Source organism: Adiantum capillus-veneris, chromosome 23, assembly GCF_014529385.1.
Source record: "Adiantum capillus-veneris isolate H3 chromosome 23, ASM1452938v2, whole genome shotgun sequence".
NCBI classification, from domain to species: domain Eukaryota; kingdom Viridiplantae; phylum Streptophyta; class Polypodiopsida; order Polypodiales; family Pteridaceae; genus Adiantum; species Adiantum capillus-veneris.
In genome coordinates, this window is record NC_140953.1 from 110,680,074 (window position 1) to 110,696,702 (window position 16,629).

The 16,629-nt window shown below is 38.8% G+C and overlaps 1 pseudogene; it reads left to right on the forward strand.

Moving 5' to 3' along the window:
* The first annotated feature begins 1,125 nt into the window (after window positions 1-1,125).
* Window positions 1,126-2,537, forward strand: LOC147428364 (uncharacterized; annotated as a pseudogene).
* The last annotated feature ends 14,092 nt before the right edge of the window (window positions 2,538-16,629 follow it).

Genomic DNA, 16,629 nt, shown 5'->3' on the forward strand with positions numbered 1-16,629 from the left:
TGGGCTGATTTTTTTAAAGTCATCAAAATTTAGATGTTGCCCTAGAAGAAGCAAAAGAGGACACATATCCAGATTGGACAAGAAGATTTGGATGTACCAGAGGATTATCAGACAGACAGACAGAAGGAAGAAGTGGAAGATGAACCAGATTTATTATCATAGATTTTGAGGGTCATCATGAAGAAATTCTGGGGGATCAGTTCCACCAGGGGGGAGTTAGGGGAGTCACGTTCCACTAGGAGGAAGTGCAAGAAGTTGAGTACCACGAGAATCAGGAATCAGATAAGTTTGCAGAATCAAAATTCAAATCAGAATGATTGTTGCAGAGTTTGAAGTCAAATTGCGGAATCTGGAATTAGAACTGTTGCAAATGTGGAAGCCAAATTTCAAATCAAAGCTCTAGCGGATAAGTGCCATGGGGAGTCAAAAGAAGAAGAGGAAGAAATGCAAGGTATGCATGAGTCGGAAGCATGAAGTGGAGGATTGCACATGTGCAATTGATGAGTGTTCAGAGGGAGATGCATGTAGGAAGTGGTGTATGGTGGATTTGTGTTCAAAACTTCAAAAATGTAGCCGAAGAATGCATAAAGCATTAGTTGATGGGACATAGGTAGCATGGGATAAGTTGGAAGATTTTGAGGATGACTTAGAGAGAGCATATGAGTGGTTGACTAATCTAAAGGAAAGAGGAGGACATCATGTTCCAGTAGGAAGGAGGTGAGAAAATTGTAGGAAGCATGTGAGAGATTGAGGGATGCATATGCGGCTGAGTTTGAAGATGAATTAAGTGATGATGATGACGGATGGGTTGGCTTGGAGACGGACATCCAACATGTGGGGATACCAAAGGTGGAGGAGAAGGAGGTGCAAAAGGAGGTTGGCCAAGAGAGCCTAATACTACCCCTAGATACCCCTACCCTACCACTGGAGTGTGCTCATAGAGTGGAGACGGAATATCCATTGCTGAAATTGATGTCGGTGTTGTCACTTGTCAATGAGATTTATTATTCAGAGGAGAAGCAAATCATACATATTGAGGATGTTGTCCACAGAAATCAAAGACCATTTGAAGAGGCGGATAATGTGAGGAATGGATAGGTGGATAGTCGGGTGAACGGAGAGGTGATGGATAGAGAGAGGACTGAAGAAGAAGAGGTGATTGATTTATTTCTGGGTTCAATTGAGAATGTATGTAGGATTACAAATGAAGAGTCAAAGCAGGAAGAAGTTTCAAAAATCAGATGTACTCAGGAGGAATTTGCAGCAACAACAATGAACAACTCAGTTTCAGAGGAATTGTCACCACGAAGGTCCACTGATGGAAATGCAGTTAGTAAATCTTGTGGAAATTGTATCCCAACAATGAACACAGCAGTTTTGATCAGAAAATCAATGGGTGATAGCTCAGCAAATGCAAGTGGGAAGTCGGAAAGAAGACCATGTGGAAGATCAGCAATATCAACAGGATAAAAGGCAGCAAGGTAAGGAGGAGCAACATGAGGTCAGGGAACAGAGCTGGGCAGAAACCCTAGTTACCTCTATCCTACCACGGAAGTGTGCCCATGAAGCACAAGAGGATTATTCATTTTCGACTGATCAAAGTGTCATGCTCATTGGGAATTCACATACATTTGAAGAGGACAATTGTCAGCAACAAATGGAGGATGTGCATGCTAATGCGGATATCATGGCGGAATTTTGTCATTTCAAGTGGACTTCAAAGAGGATGTCAAAAGAGCCAAGCAACAATTGCAGTAGCAAGGACCAAAAGATGACAGCAGCATAATGGAGAAGATTGAGGATGATGATATTCATATTGGAAGTTGCAGGTGGCATTCCATATTGTGGCAGTTTCATATAGATGGATATGAAGAGATATTGAGGGCAAATTTTCAGCTGATAAAGCAAGTGAAATTTTGGAAGATGCCGAATGTGATTCAGACTCAAATTTGGATTTCAATTCAGATTCACTCTCAATTTTGGATTTTGATTCAACTGCAAGTTTGGAACAAAGACCAATTCACATGCAAATTTCAATGGAAGCCGTGGAAAGCTTGAGGAAGAGGTATGACAATCAGTGTCACAAGGAGGATGACATCGATACTCAATGGCGATTAACAACATCATTTTCTTCTTGGATTGGACAAAATCAGAACAAATATGTAGGAGTTGATAGGGAATTGTTGTATAAGGGACATGAAGAGAAGTATCCCAAGTGTCAGATTTTGGTTCAAATTCATATTCCGAGTGAGATTCAGATTCAAATTCAAATTTAGATTGGAATTCAGATTCAGGCGGAAATGTAGATGCAAATTCAGATATTAAAAGTTCTTGAAATTTCACAGTGGATGTTGTTGAAGGCTAAAGATATTGCAGCAAATGATGAAGTCATCTTTGGAAATGCAGATGGAGCTGAATTTTATCATGGCAATTGTCAAGCCATTTGTCAATTTGGGAGTCAAGCAGATGATTTAAACGTGGAAGTAGAGGATGTTCGGCAAAATGCAGATTTAATGTCAAAGTATGTCAACATTTAAAGGGATCTAGAATTCGGAATTCGAATGGAGGACTAGATGTTGGAATTCCGACTATGGGATTGGATTTCCAGAAAGAGGAAAGTCGGAGGAATGGAATTGGGCAAAAGGGTCAAGGGGTACTCATTAGTGGGGGTACTAACTTTAAGGCTAAAAACTCGCTCAGTGCTGATGTGACTCATTTAAGGACAAATATTTTTTAGGTGAATTTTGCATCGCGTGCCCGAATCGAGGTGAAAATTCATCATTATAAGATTAAGGTGGTGAGAAGTGTTGGAGATCACATCCAAGTGTGCGAACGTCGCAGTTCATTGATTGTTAAGGAGAAGACGAGCGAAATGTTTTCTAAAAGCTGATGGCGGGGATGAGAGGTCTCTTAGTAGCTGATTCGGATGCGGATTCCTTAAAGCAGGAAGTGTTGGAATATGTGCAGGAGATGTGGAATACAGCAACTACGCTTTGGAGGGAGCATATGGAAGTGGCGACGGACCGCTTCAAGGATTGGTTTCAGCTAGCTAGAAAGGAGAGCATTAGGAGGGAGAATGAGGCATTGAAGATGGAGAATGAGAGGCTGGTTGCAGAGATGGAGGAGTTGAAGAATAAAAGCGAGGGAATTGAAATAAGTGCATGGGGTCTAAGTAAGTGGAAGGCGGAGTTGAGTAGTGGCGTTTTAAAACCAGATCGGAATTTGGCAGGTGGAGTGGAATCGAAATTGGAAAAGCAGGCGGAATCGGATGTGGAAAAGCAAGCGGATCCGGATTTTGTGGCAAAAAAGGCTGTAGAGACAGATGCAGAAGGGTTGCTGGGGAGCACATTACTTGATCAACGGATTGTGGATCCAGGTTAGCCTATGGCTCTAGCCACCGAGCTGTCCTAGGTATTAAGCCTAGGGAATTTTGGATGTTTTACCTTAGTGGAATTCGGAATATCAACTTTTGTATTTTTGGGATTCCAATGGGTGTTCTTGGGAAAGGGCGTTGCCCATTAATATTCTCCAACTATGTAACTATCGATCAGTGTCTGTTTGGGAATATGAAGGCGGAAGTTATGGCGAAATTAGTCTGTTTCTATTTTTGTGTTATGTTCTAGTTCCAGTTCCATTCTGATTCTTGTGTTTGCCCGTTCTGAATGTGTGTACCTTAAACACTATCCCAAATTCACCATGGGAGAGTATATCCGTGGATTTTATCTTTGGATTACCGATATGGACAATAGCCGATAGGTTTAGCAAACAAGCACACTTTATTCTTGTCAAAAAGATTGTTAAGGCACACCAAATGGCAACTCTCTTCATATCATAGATTTTCAAACATCATGGATTTCAACATCCATGGTGTCAGATAGAGATCCTAGAATGACCAGTAATTTTTGGAAAGGTCTCTTTAAAAATCTAGGTACAATATTTAAATTTCTCTTCAGTCTATCACCCACAAACAGATGGCCAAAGTGAGATAGCCAATCTTACGATACTCGATCTACTAAAGACTTATGTTGCAGAAGTAGATCAACACTCATAATGGAAAAAGTACTTACCTCTTGTAGAGTATGCGTACAATAATATTGTACATACTTTTATGGGAAAAGCACCGTTTGAAATCATTGAGGAAAGACCTAAAGTCCCTTGCTACTTAAAGTACATGGGAAGATATTTGCTACCGATGAGTATAGCCGTGACCTACAAGAGTCTTTTCAAAAGATTAAGGAGGCTATATCCATCTCTCAACAAAGGCAAAAAGTTGTTGTTGACAGGCACAAAATGGCCTTAACATTTAAAGAAAATGATTGGGTCTTACTTAAGTTTCCCCAGGCTCGATTGAGGCACACGACGGGCAAAAATCCTACACGCCATCAAAAGTATTATGCTAAACTAGCAAAAAGATACTATGGTCCTTTTCAAATTTTGAAGCCAATTTATGAGATGGCTTATCAACTCAAGTTGCCCAACCATTGGATCATATACAATGCTTTTCATGTGAGACTACTTAAGCCTTACAAAGGACAGCCACCAAGTGAACCAATTATTGAAGACCCTCTCGAAATCAAAGACCAAGAAGAGGTGCTACAACCCAAAGCTATCCTTAGGCATGAAGACAAGGTACTATGACATGGTAAGATTATCCGATGGTATCTTATTAAGTTCAAAATTTATCATTTTGAAGATGTTAGATGGATGCAAGGATATAGCTGAAGGATAGTATGAACCTTGTCAATGCTTACAATGCTACATTGAATTAAGCAAATGTACAAATTTCTTTTAAATGACCAATGGTCTTATCATATAAGACTAGTTCTCTTTTTATTGTGCAAATATTTAAGTAGTATGCATACTTAGAATCACGTTTGTGATGACAACGTCTCTCAAACACCAAGTAAAACTTGTCACTCTACTTGGGAGAATGAAATGGTCTAAAGAGCAAACATGCTTGTGGCAGCTACGTCTCCCAAGCACCAAATGGATTAGTCATCCATCTTGGAATGATGTCATAGGGTAAAAAGGGATCCTCTACCCACTAAGAAAGATTTTCTAATCACTAAGGCTTTATCTCTTCTACCTCATAATCGAGGATGAATATGATTTCAAGAGAGAGGTAATGTCATAAAATCTAATATCTAACCAACCCAAGTTATTTTATCATATTAAAATAATCATTTAATGTGGGGGAATAGACGAGCAAAAGGGTTAGAATATAGACATCTGCTTATCGGTTTATCTCAACACAGGGCCAAAGGTAAAGGGGGTCCAAATGAGAGATGATCTATCAAAGAGTAAGGCTAGCCAATGGAGCTTAAAGACCTTAGGGTTAGATTCATTAAAGACCTCCAAAGGTTAATGTTAAAAGTCCTTTTAACTTAGGTCATTTAGGGTTGTGCTTGAGGTGGGAACCTGACCCAAGCTTGAGGTGCTTGTCGTGCTTTCTAACTAAGGTGCTTGTTGTGCTTTCTAACTAAGGTGCTTGTTGTGCTTGTTGTGCTTGCTGACTAAGTTTCTTGAGGTGCTTAATGACTAAGGTGCTAAGGTGCTCCATGACTAAGCTGCTTGAGGGTAATGTGTTGAAAAAGTCAAATAATATCCCTATGCATGAGGAAGCGAGCCCTCATTCTAGGGTCTAGAGAGAGAACACACACACCCTCACACAAGGCAAGCTTGGTACAGAGAAATCAAATAGGACACTTGTCAAGCTACTCCTCATGTTGCCCTCATAGTGTGCCTAAAGCCCCGGGATTCACCTTGGAAAACTTACCACACCACGTAAGTGCAGGGGAGGAGGGGATTTTCATAAGTTACATAAGCATATAAGTTAGGGGCATGCGCCCAATAATTTATCACCCAAGCTTGAAAATAAGGGAGGGGGTATCATATTTGGGGGTGGGGGTGAGAAAAGGGGAAAAGAAGAGGAACTTTTTGTGTTTCAAAGTCATGGCTTCCCAAAAGAGTCTGCCTCGCACTTGTGAGTAAATAGCTACAAAGATAAATGCAAGAACTAACACTGCTTTGAGGGTACATCTAGCTATCAAGTTGTTCCTTAGTACGTTGCCAGTCACTATGCTACACACTCTTTGACTATCTTTACTCAATTAGATCATGTGAGACCTAAACTCTATATGTAAGATAGGGGCATGATAGTTTTCTTCATTGATTGTCATATAAGTGTAGAAAGGGGGGTAATATTCTCCAATATGAGTCATATAGGGGTTTTATCAAAGTTATCCGCTCGCGGGTGGCATCCCATTTTGTATATAGAGTGAATCTCCCGGGGCCTAAAGCCTATTGGTTAGCCTCCGAAGGGGTCCAATGATAACTTATCTGATTTAATTAAGTGTTTTTGCATTTATCAAGTCCTCTCTCTCAAAGGGGAAAGGGGGACACTTGTCCCAAGACTACCCTTGTTACTTGATATGCACTATGCCTGTGATAGGCCAAGCTTGATAAGGTCCAATCATATGCAATGTAGTGCTAGAGGAGGGGGGTCGACCAAAGCAAGGAGAGGGGTTTCTTGGGGTGTATACTCTCTCACACAAACACATACACACTCTCATTGTGTGAAGTGCAAAGTGCAAGAGCTTCATCTCCTTCTCCAAGCTAGTAGAGAAGTTGAGAGCCTACACCAACACTCTTGGCTTTGGAATGAAAATCCAACCAAGATTCATGCTTCAATGCTTAATCTTGCCATCTTCATTACTATGCTATTATGTATGCTAGGAAGAAGAGTGATGATAAGTGAGGAACTATTTATTTCTCCTATAAATGTTTCTTCTTCCTCTTCCCTACTCTCATTCCCCGCTAGATCTCTCCACCTTTGAAGGTGTTTGAGGCCTTGGACTGAGGCTTGGGATAGTTAATGCTTTTTACAAAGTCTATGAACACAAATATTGTATTGTACCAAGTCTCTCTTGATGGGAGAATCTATAATACAAAATGCCGATTGGAGAGGAGACCGGATCCACATAAATCCGGTCCTCAATTATTGTCAAGTTCTCTAAACTATCTCTCTTACAAACATATTGTTCATGCCAAGTTAATTAAGTACTATGATTATGTTGCTACCATCAATTAAGTTCACCCTCTATGTTTTGAAAGTAGTCTCATAAAAATGCTCTCTTTAATTATCTTAATTCTGCTAAGTTCCAAAGTTCATAGGCCATTTCCATTACATATGGCACATCTAACCCACCATAGGCAGTAAAGAAAGAAAATAAAGTTGAGGAGAAGTTTCAGAACCAAAGTACGCAAGAAAGGGCACCTAAAGTGCATGTATCACCACCCAAAGTACCAGGGTTGATTCCAGTCCTGCAAGTGCTTCAAAGCCAAATCCCTGGAGGGTCCATGGCGTCCCCCTCTAGCGCATGGACTCTCCCCTCTAGCAGGAGTATTGTTAGGTATGGACCACCAAGTTCCCTTAGCTGGGCCATTGCCAAATCCTGCAACAAGGAATGTGGTGGCAGCTAATGAAGAAGATGTTAGAGTTGCCCACCAGGTTTTAGACCAAATCAGATTTTTAACACGACACCTTACCCAAAATACAGCCTTCACAAATATGCTTCGTTGGTGCTTCAAGAGGCGACAAAGAAGCAACCATGTCAGATTTTTGTAAACACAAGAAACTGGATAAATTCAGATGCCAAACATGCGTACCAAAGTCTTGCATCTAAAACAGCCTTTGAATCCACAACTGCATTTGAATTTTTTTTTCCCACACTTGTCATAGAAAGTGAGCTTGTACATCCCACGGCACAAAATGTCAGATGCAACAATTTTATCATCAGAACTAAGATCTTGAACTATACATCTGTCATCCACAAATTTCACAACAAGACCAAGTCTACCAAGTGCATATATAGACAAAAGCTTCCTTTTTATCCTAGGTACATAAAGTACATCAACAAGTGTGAAAGAACTACCATTTGTCGTAGTTAGCACAATATTTCCAACTCCCTTGACCGGATAAGAGGCATTGTTCGCACAAGTGAGTGTATTCCCATGAGGGACATCCTTGGGAGAGATAAACAATTCATGTTGAGAGGTAATGTGCTTCGTAGCACCACTATCAAAGTACCATACATGAGAATCTATAGCAACTGACATACATGCATCATGACAAAAGGATCATAAGTGCACTCAACACTAAATTCCCACTCTGAATCTACACCAGCATCACAATCTCCTTTCACAGAAGATTCTACAATTGCTACACTTGTAGTGGAACCAACCTCTTTGTTCTTAGTCTCTTTTGCCTTTAATTTTGGACACTGCTTGATCAAGCAATCATTGGATTTAAAATAATGACAATGCATCTTCTGTTTGCCCATTTCACTCAAATTCCCAGACAAGGTGTTGCTAGTGGAAGCATTAGGAACATGTGATTTGCCACTTGCTGAAGAACCATGAGAAGTTGCTACATTGCTATTACCACCTTTTCTTTGAGAAGCAATAAAAGCATGTTCAATTTCATGTTGTTTAGCCATGTTCTTTCTTAAAAGTGACTCGTGCAATAGCAATATGCACAATGCATCAAACTTAACAACATCAGGATTTCCTTGTGTCATAAGTCTCCAAGTACTAGCAAAAGTCTGGTAAGAATCTAGCAAAGCATCAAGAAGGGTCTGCACAAGGGAACTATCAGAAATGACTTTGCCTGCAAAGATGAGTTTATCATTAATATCCTTCATACCATCAAGGAAAGTGTCCCTTCATATTCCTCATGCATCTCCTCTTTACGCAGTAATGAGATTTTAGCCTCATTACAACTTACATAAAGACCAATAGAATATCCCAAGCCTGTTTAGCTGATTTAGGCGAGAGAATGTGTGGAGTAATAGTGAGATTCCCAGATAATGCAATTAATGCATGAGCATGTGCATCTCTAAAATCCTAACGAGCCTCCCTTTGTGTTTTTGTTCCTTTCTTGCTCTTGTCTTAACTGCTCTCTTCTTTGATTTAGTTCAGTTTCCAAAGCCGCTTTCTCCTTCGGCCTCTTCAATTTCATTTTTTCCCGTCTTCCTTTCCATGATCTTCTTCCGAAGCTTCTCACCGGTTTGTTCTCAAATTTTGTTTGAACAGGCAATGTGGCTTTTTCAGCTGGTTTCTTTTTGGCAGCTTCTTGAGCTTGAGCTCGAGTCATCACGTTTAAAGGAATGGTGGGTTCTACCTCGGATCCGCTTGAAGAAGGCATCACACCTACAACATTCATTGTTGCTTTCCCTTTGTAGTCTGGATTTTTAGCACAGTGTTAGCGTAGACGGTCTATACCACAACATTCACAGAATACAAATAATTCTATTTGTGGACCCTTATTTGGACAACTTCGTGCCCAATGGTCACCTCCACATTCATAGCATGGACCTTCTTGTTTTACAACTGGTGATCCAGCTAATGGTTGTTCTTGCCTTGTGAGGATGTTCTTTGAACCATACTCTTGATGATTGGCTATGAACATAAGAGTATTTGCATCGGAGTACTGGTTTCTCATGGGTTGTGGCACATACGTTGGCTAAGTGTAGTTAACTATCACTCTCCCATAATTCAAAAGAGGTGGTTGTTGCCCTAGCACACGTTGTGGCTTTGGCTGAGTGTTACACCATGGCGTGGGATGATCCCCACCACAAGTACTACATCTCCTCAATTGAGATTCTCGTACATCTAGGATTTGTTGGTAGCCTTGGTTTATTCTTCTAATCACTCCTCAACCACTTGATCAATGATTGGTTCCCAAGGAGTTTGAACATCTCTCTTTGTTGTTGATTCGCTCTTTGGAGATGAGGCACTACTAGTCGTGTTGTCTGTATCTTCAGTCACCTCTCCGTAGGCCTTGCAATTGTCAACTAGATATAGAGCTTCTCTAGTGACTTGCTCAAACGTCGTGCATCCTTTCAAATGTAGGTCCTTTTTTAGAGTATCATTTTTTAATCCCTCAATGAAGAGAACTGATAGCCTCTCATCTTGCGGTAACTCTCTCACAGGACATCTATTAATGTATTGTTTGAAGCGAAGCAAAGTTTCCTTCACTCTTTCGTTCGCTTTTTGTTTGAAAGCGTAGATTTGGGACACTGTATTATGTTTGATTCCCATTTTTGAGAACTCCTCGACAAACTCTTGTAAGAGTTGTGCTATGTTTGGAAAATCATCTTTGTTTAGTGGTTGGAACCAAGTCAAGGCTGATCCTTCCAATGTTAACCCAAATCCCTCATACTGAGTATGAAAATCCGCAATTCGTTCAGCTCTCAACACTTGTTTGAAGAGTGAGACATGAGCATATGGATCCCCTGACCCATCGTATTTTGTCTTGACACATTGAGCTACTTGATATGGTCTTAATCATTGGGGTTTAGTCACTAATCTAACCAATTCGTAGTCTCTTGGAAAGATGTTTCTCACTCTCTCCTCTCGTCTTGGAGAGAATCCCGGTGGAATCCTCTCTAATGTGTATTGTGGAATCATTATTGGATGATAGTAAGTAGAGATTGGAGTACCCTTGTATGTGTATCGTTCTAAGTCAATTGGATCAACAAGTTTGTACTCTCTTCCATACTTATCTACCATCAAAACTTGCACTCCGTGGGCATCTATATATGTGACTGCATAGAGGTTCTTATGGGTGGTCAACTCTCTAGCGTAGGGCTCTACGCACTTGTAGAAGATATATGGATCCCCGTTTGTGAATTTATACAAGCCCTCATAAGTGTAATCTGTAAGCACTCTCATGGATTCATTGGCTTTGATGAATCTCACGTTTGGTTTATTGATTAGAGGATGCCTCTCCTCTAGGTATTCTCCCAATCCCCCTGTTGTTGGCATTGTAGCGTTTTCCATGTCTCTGAGTAGACAAGAGAACCCTGGTGGTGGATGATTTATCATGGTTAAGGCTCTCTCAAAAATATCAAGATAGTCGTTGACAATCTCACTTTGGCTGAGTACAACTTATCCCTTGCTGCCCCTGATCATCAGGTCTCTCAAAAGTCAGGAATTTGTGACTTTTTTTTGTTTTTGGAATCTAGTTCTGGGTACCCTAAAAGTTTGGATTTAGGAAACCTAGAAAAATGCAGCTCTAAAACCAAAACCAGACTCGATTTGAAGTTGTCTATCAAAAGTTGGAGGTGTGTGCTATTGCCCGCAAGATTTCTTCCTAGCTATACCTCACTCGATTTGGAGTTGTCTACTATCAAAAGTTAGAGCACTTTTGGTGAACTGCACTTGAAACAGCACTCAAAACAGTCTCAGAACCAGAACACAAGAACTTTGGCTTGTATCTTGGTCTCCCGAAGGTATTTTTAGCTCAAACTTGAGATTTGGGATGTTCTCAAGTATGTTTACAAGATCACCAAGTCAGATACCCCCACTATGCTGAGAGGTACATGGATCACGATCCATGTTCCCTGTCACATTTTTTTTTCCAAATTTTTACTGTGTAGACAAGGTCATGTGCAGGCTCTGTACCAATTTTTAGCAAATTCTGAGGTTGAGGTACATGGATCGCGATCCATGTTCAACCACATCTGGACTGTCCTCTTAGGAGTTTGTTCTTGACTATGTCCACAAGCTAAATCTCAAATATTTTTGGATTTGGACTTGTTTTGACAGGCCACATGGTCAACACTGTTGGAATTAGGGTTGCAGAGAAATGCACACAGCTTGGAGAAGACAAAGGAAGCTCAAGGCACACAATAGAGAGTGTGTTACTTAGTGTGCAATGGAAAGATAGATAGCCCTAGAGTGATGGACGTATATACAATGCTCGGGGGAAAAAAACCTCCTAAAGAGGGAAAAAATGCCCCGACGGTCCTAGTGTGTTCACACACATCACTACCACATTGTAAGGTCCCCAACCCGCCTATACTGAGATCGGGATGGGATCCTTGACAGGTCTCTAGGTCTGATAAAAAATCAGAGTCTCCAAACAAGAAAAATCCAAGGAATAGACCTTTACCATTGACAATGGCTTGGGTCTATAGCCTTAGAAGAAGACCTAGTCCTGTCTCGCGGCGGAAACGGGACAACGTAGTAAAAGTCAAAAAAACTATTTCGGCCCTATAAGTGCCACAATTGGGCTAAGGTATCCTCAACCAACGCTTTTTTCTCCCTAACAGATGTGAGGGCACAGCCGCTGGTGGACTCCTCTTCCAAGTGAAGAAGTTTTCTAAACGTTTTAGTGCGCAGGAATAGATAGCTACCTGACTAATCAGGTCCACCCGTCCTTGATTACAACCTTAGTCGATCCCCATTTACCACCCCGCACTCACACATGATTCAATTATTTTCTAGTTACTATCACATTGTTTTAACACTTAAAATAATGGTTTCTTTTAACGTTCCATTACAATAATTCCTTCAATCAATTATTAAAGACAGCATTGAAAGCATTCTTTTAAAAACAGACATCTTTAAACTTAAGACAAGGTACTGTCAATCAAAACATTATCCATAATAACCATGACCAGTGCTCTTCTTGTCTCAAGACCACCTAAGGGTGAAAAACGGCACCCATTCCTTATTCAAATCCGGAGTGGATAAACCCCCACCCAAGGTTCCGGGTGCCCATACACCAAACCAGTTGCCCATACAACCGGGCGGCTCCCCTAGGATAAAAACGGTATCCTAACTTATGTAGAAACATCAAGACATGACACGGAGTAGAAACTCATCGTTCATGGGGGTAACCGACTTATCCGTGGCTAGAAAGCCAATCATTATCATCAATTTTATACTAAGGAGTCGGAGGTGTCTTGAGACAAGCTATCTCAAGGATGATCAAACATATATTTCCTATTTCAACCAGTTTTAACCCAAACAATCCTTTTCTATATTATAAACAAATGCACGTTGGAAGTTACCTTTCGTTTTCAGCCAGTTTATCCTTCCTAACTTTACGTATGCAATGCTAACTTAAAAATGAACTTTAAAAGATTTTAAGTGAACAAAATAGAAATTCACCTGGGACTGCTCAGCCATCTGCTGCTGGGGTGGAGCCTGCAAACTTTCCTCAGTCAGCCTATGGCTAGGCCCAGCCTCATGGTCATTATTGGCTTTGTTTCGCTTGTTGCTAACATCCTCTTCCTCAGTAAGAGGATTTCCCCTGGTTCTCTTTGGAGCCATGTCGACAGCCTTATAAAAAGACTTAATCCATTAGAAGTTTGATTGAATAATCTTCTTTTTCTTTGTTTACCCAAAAATAAAGATTTTTGGAGTAAGTAGGTATCTTTAATAGTCAATTTGATGAGATATTCCTCCTGTTACTTATTTATGTTATAAGTAATTTCCCATAGTTACCATTTAATTTGGGAAGTCCTTTAACTAGGTTTCTCCTTAGTGTATCTTACATTTTAACCTGAGTAAATTATAAATTTCTAAATTGTAATTGAATATGTTCTATCTTTAGTAATTTTCATAAATTTGATTAATAACCCTTTCCTCCTATACTTATGGTCTAAATTTGGTAAAATTTTATTGATAGTAATTTATTATACCGTCCATTTACGCTAAGGTAATTATTCCACACTTCAATAGTGATTTTAGACCTCATGTATTTATTTGGTAATTAGATAAATTTGTTTACTAATTTCCCTTGTCTATTTTATACGCAAAATCAGTTACTTCTATTGAAGATACATACCTAAACTATTTATCTAAGGTTGGGATATTTATCATGGATTCCTCTGATATTTATATCAAAGGTTTCTGGGTTAATTTACTATATTGCCCCTTTTATTTTCCCTAAAACTAATGTAATTTTACTGGGATATTTAGTTAAACTAATTATCTAATGGCAACATAATTATCACAGGTTCCCCAAGGTCTAATTAACCTCTGATAAATAGATCAATTCAATTTGAATCTATTTGCTAATTTCCTCTATTTAATTTGTCTTAAAAACAGGGTATTTTAGCTAATGTAATTAGGTAGATTACTCATTTGAGCTTGTCCTAATTATCACGGGTTTTCTAACATCTAATTAAGCTCTGATAAATATCTCAATTCAATTTGAGTCTATTTTCTAATTTCCCCTATTTAAATTTTTCAAAAAACAGAGTATTTCTGCTAAAGTAATTTTCTAGATTACTTACTTGAGCTTGTCCTAAATATCACAAGTTCCTTAACATCTAATTAACCTCTTATATAGAGATAAATTCAATTTAAACCTATTTGCCAATTTCCCCTATTTAAATTGTCCAAAAAATAGCGTATTTCTGCTAAAGTAATTAATTAAATTAATTATCTAAGCTTCTCCTAATTATCACGGGTTTCTTAACATGTAATTAACCACTGATAAATAACTCAAATCATTTAAAATCAATTTATTAATTTTCCCTATTTAATTTGTCCTAAAAACAGAGTATTTCTGTTAAGGTAATTAGATAAATTAATTATCTGAGCTTCTCCTAATGATCACAAGTTTCTAAATACCTAGGTAACCACTGATAAATAGGATAAAAAATTTGAAATCAATTTACTAAATTCCCCTATTTAATTTGTCCTAAAAACAGAGTATTTCTTCTAAAGTAATTAGATAAATTAATTATCTAAGATTATCTTAATTATAATGGGTTTTCAAACACCTAATTAACCACTAAAAAATAACTCGAAGTATTTGAAATCAATTTACTAATTTCCCCTATTTAATTTGTCCTAAAAACAGAGTATCTCTACTAAAGTAATTAGATAAATTAATTATGTGAGCTTCTCCTAATTATCATGGGTTTCTTAACACCTAGTTAACCACTGATAAATAACTCAAAGCATTTGATATCAATTTACTAATTTCTCCTATTTAATTTGTCCTAAAAGCGGAGTATTTCTGCTAAAGTAATTAGGTAAATTAATTATCTGAGATTCTCCTAATTATCATGGGTTTCTAAACACCAAATTAACCACTGAAAAATAACTCAAATCATTTGTAATAAATTTACTAATTTCCCTTATTTAACTTGTTCTAAAAACAGAGTATTTTTTCTAAAGTAATTAGGTAAATTAATTATCTGAGCTTCTCCTAATTATCATGGGTTCCTTAACACCTAATTAACCACTAATAAATAACTCAAAGCATTTGAAATCAAGTTGATCATTTTCCCCTTTAAATGTCTCTAAAAAACAGTGTAATTCTGCTTAATTAATTAGTAAAATTACTCGAAAAATTATAGGATAATTTTCCTAGCTTAATGACTGTCTAATGCAGCTCTGATAATTACTTCAACTTAATCTAAGCTTAATAATATATTTCCATTAATTCATGGTTAATTTGACTAATTTCAGCGCTAATATGATAGGATAATTAATTAGCTTAACATTACCAAGCTTAATGACAACCATCAACAGAGAATAATTAATTAAGAGAGGATTTATGAGTATACATAGGTCTAATCTTTAATTTATTAACAAAAATGATTAATCTAGCCTTGCTAATTAAGAAGGATTAGGCTAATTATCGTTTAGGTTAATCAACTAGAGCTTAATCTCTAGTGATTTCTGCATAGTGTTCTCTCTAGATGAGAGAGAGAGTGTCAAAGCTCCGAGTCTGTCAAATTATGGAGCAAGGGGTCCTATTTATAGTTTTATGGCACTCACAAGCTCTCACAGGCTCTCACAGGTTGTAAAAGGCAGTTGCTTGAAGTTCAAGCAGTCCCCAGCAAGTCAAAAAACGCCCATTGCTGCTAAATGAGTCCCTGGCAGGTCAGTGATGACCTTCCCATTACCTGCCAGCTTTTAAAATGTCAATTCTGCTATAATTTGACCTATTTTTGCTTAATTGGTAAATATTTTGTAAATATCCGCGAGACCCTTAATAAAGTCTATGCTGAAATGATTACTGTAACCCTTCAATTTTTCTACATAATTTATTTTACATTGAATCTTCCGGAAGGACTAGCGGGGTCAGTTTTTGTCCGAATTTAAATCTGAAAATTTCTAGCCCAGGGTTTGCTGTGCTTAAGATTCCAAAAATACCAATATTTGCCATCGTTGGAAAATTCTACATTTATTTTTCAATAATCATATCACTTTTATTAATCTTTATACAACCTTTAAGGTTTCAAAAACTAGAAACATTACACACATGTATATGGTAACAAATCCCCCCTGGAGTGATGCGGTGAACGAGAGCTAGCACATGAGTAAAGGAAAGTGCCATGCCCTGAGGACATGATCAGTCCACAAAGGGGAGTAAGCACAAAGCTTTGCGGAAAGCTTCAAGCTTCTCACGAGACAATGCCTTTGTGAAAAGATCTGCAAGGTTTTCCTGTGTTGGCACATAAGCCAAGCTGATCTCTCCTGTTGAGAGCCTCTCCTTGACATAGTGGTAATGCACCTCAATGTGCTTTGTGTGAGCATGAAAAACTGGGTTCCTCGCAACTGTCACTGCGCTCTAACTGTCAGTGTAAATAGTGCTGGTACTGTCTTGTCCAACACCCCAATCAGCCATAAGGCGTCTGAGCCATACACACTCAACCGTAGCTTTGAAGACTGCCATGTACTCAGCCTCACAACTCGAAGTGGCCACAGTAGGTTGCTTCTTGCTCAACCATGATATACATGAACTGCCAAGCATGAAACAACCACTTGTGGACACTCACGTGTCAAAACAACCAACCCAATCTGAGTCGGAAAAAG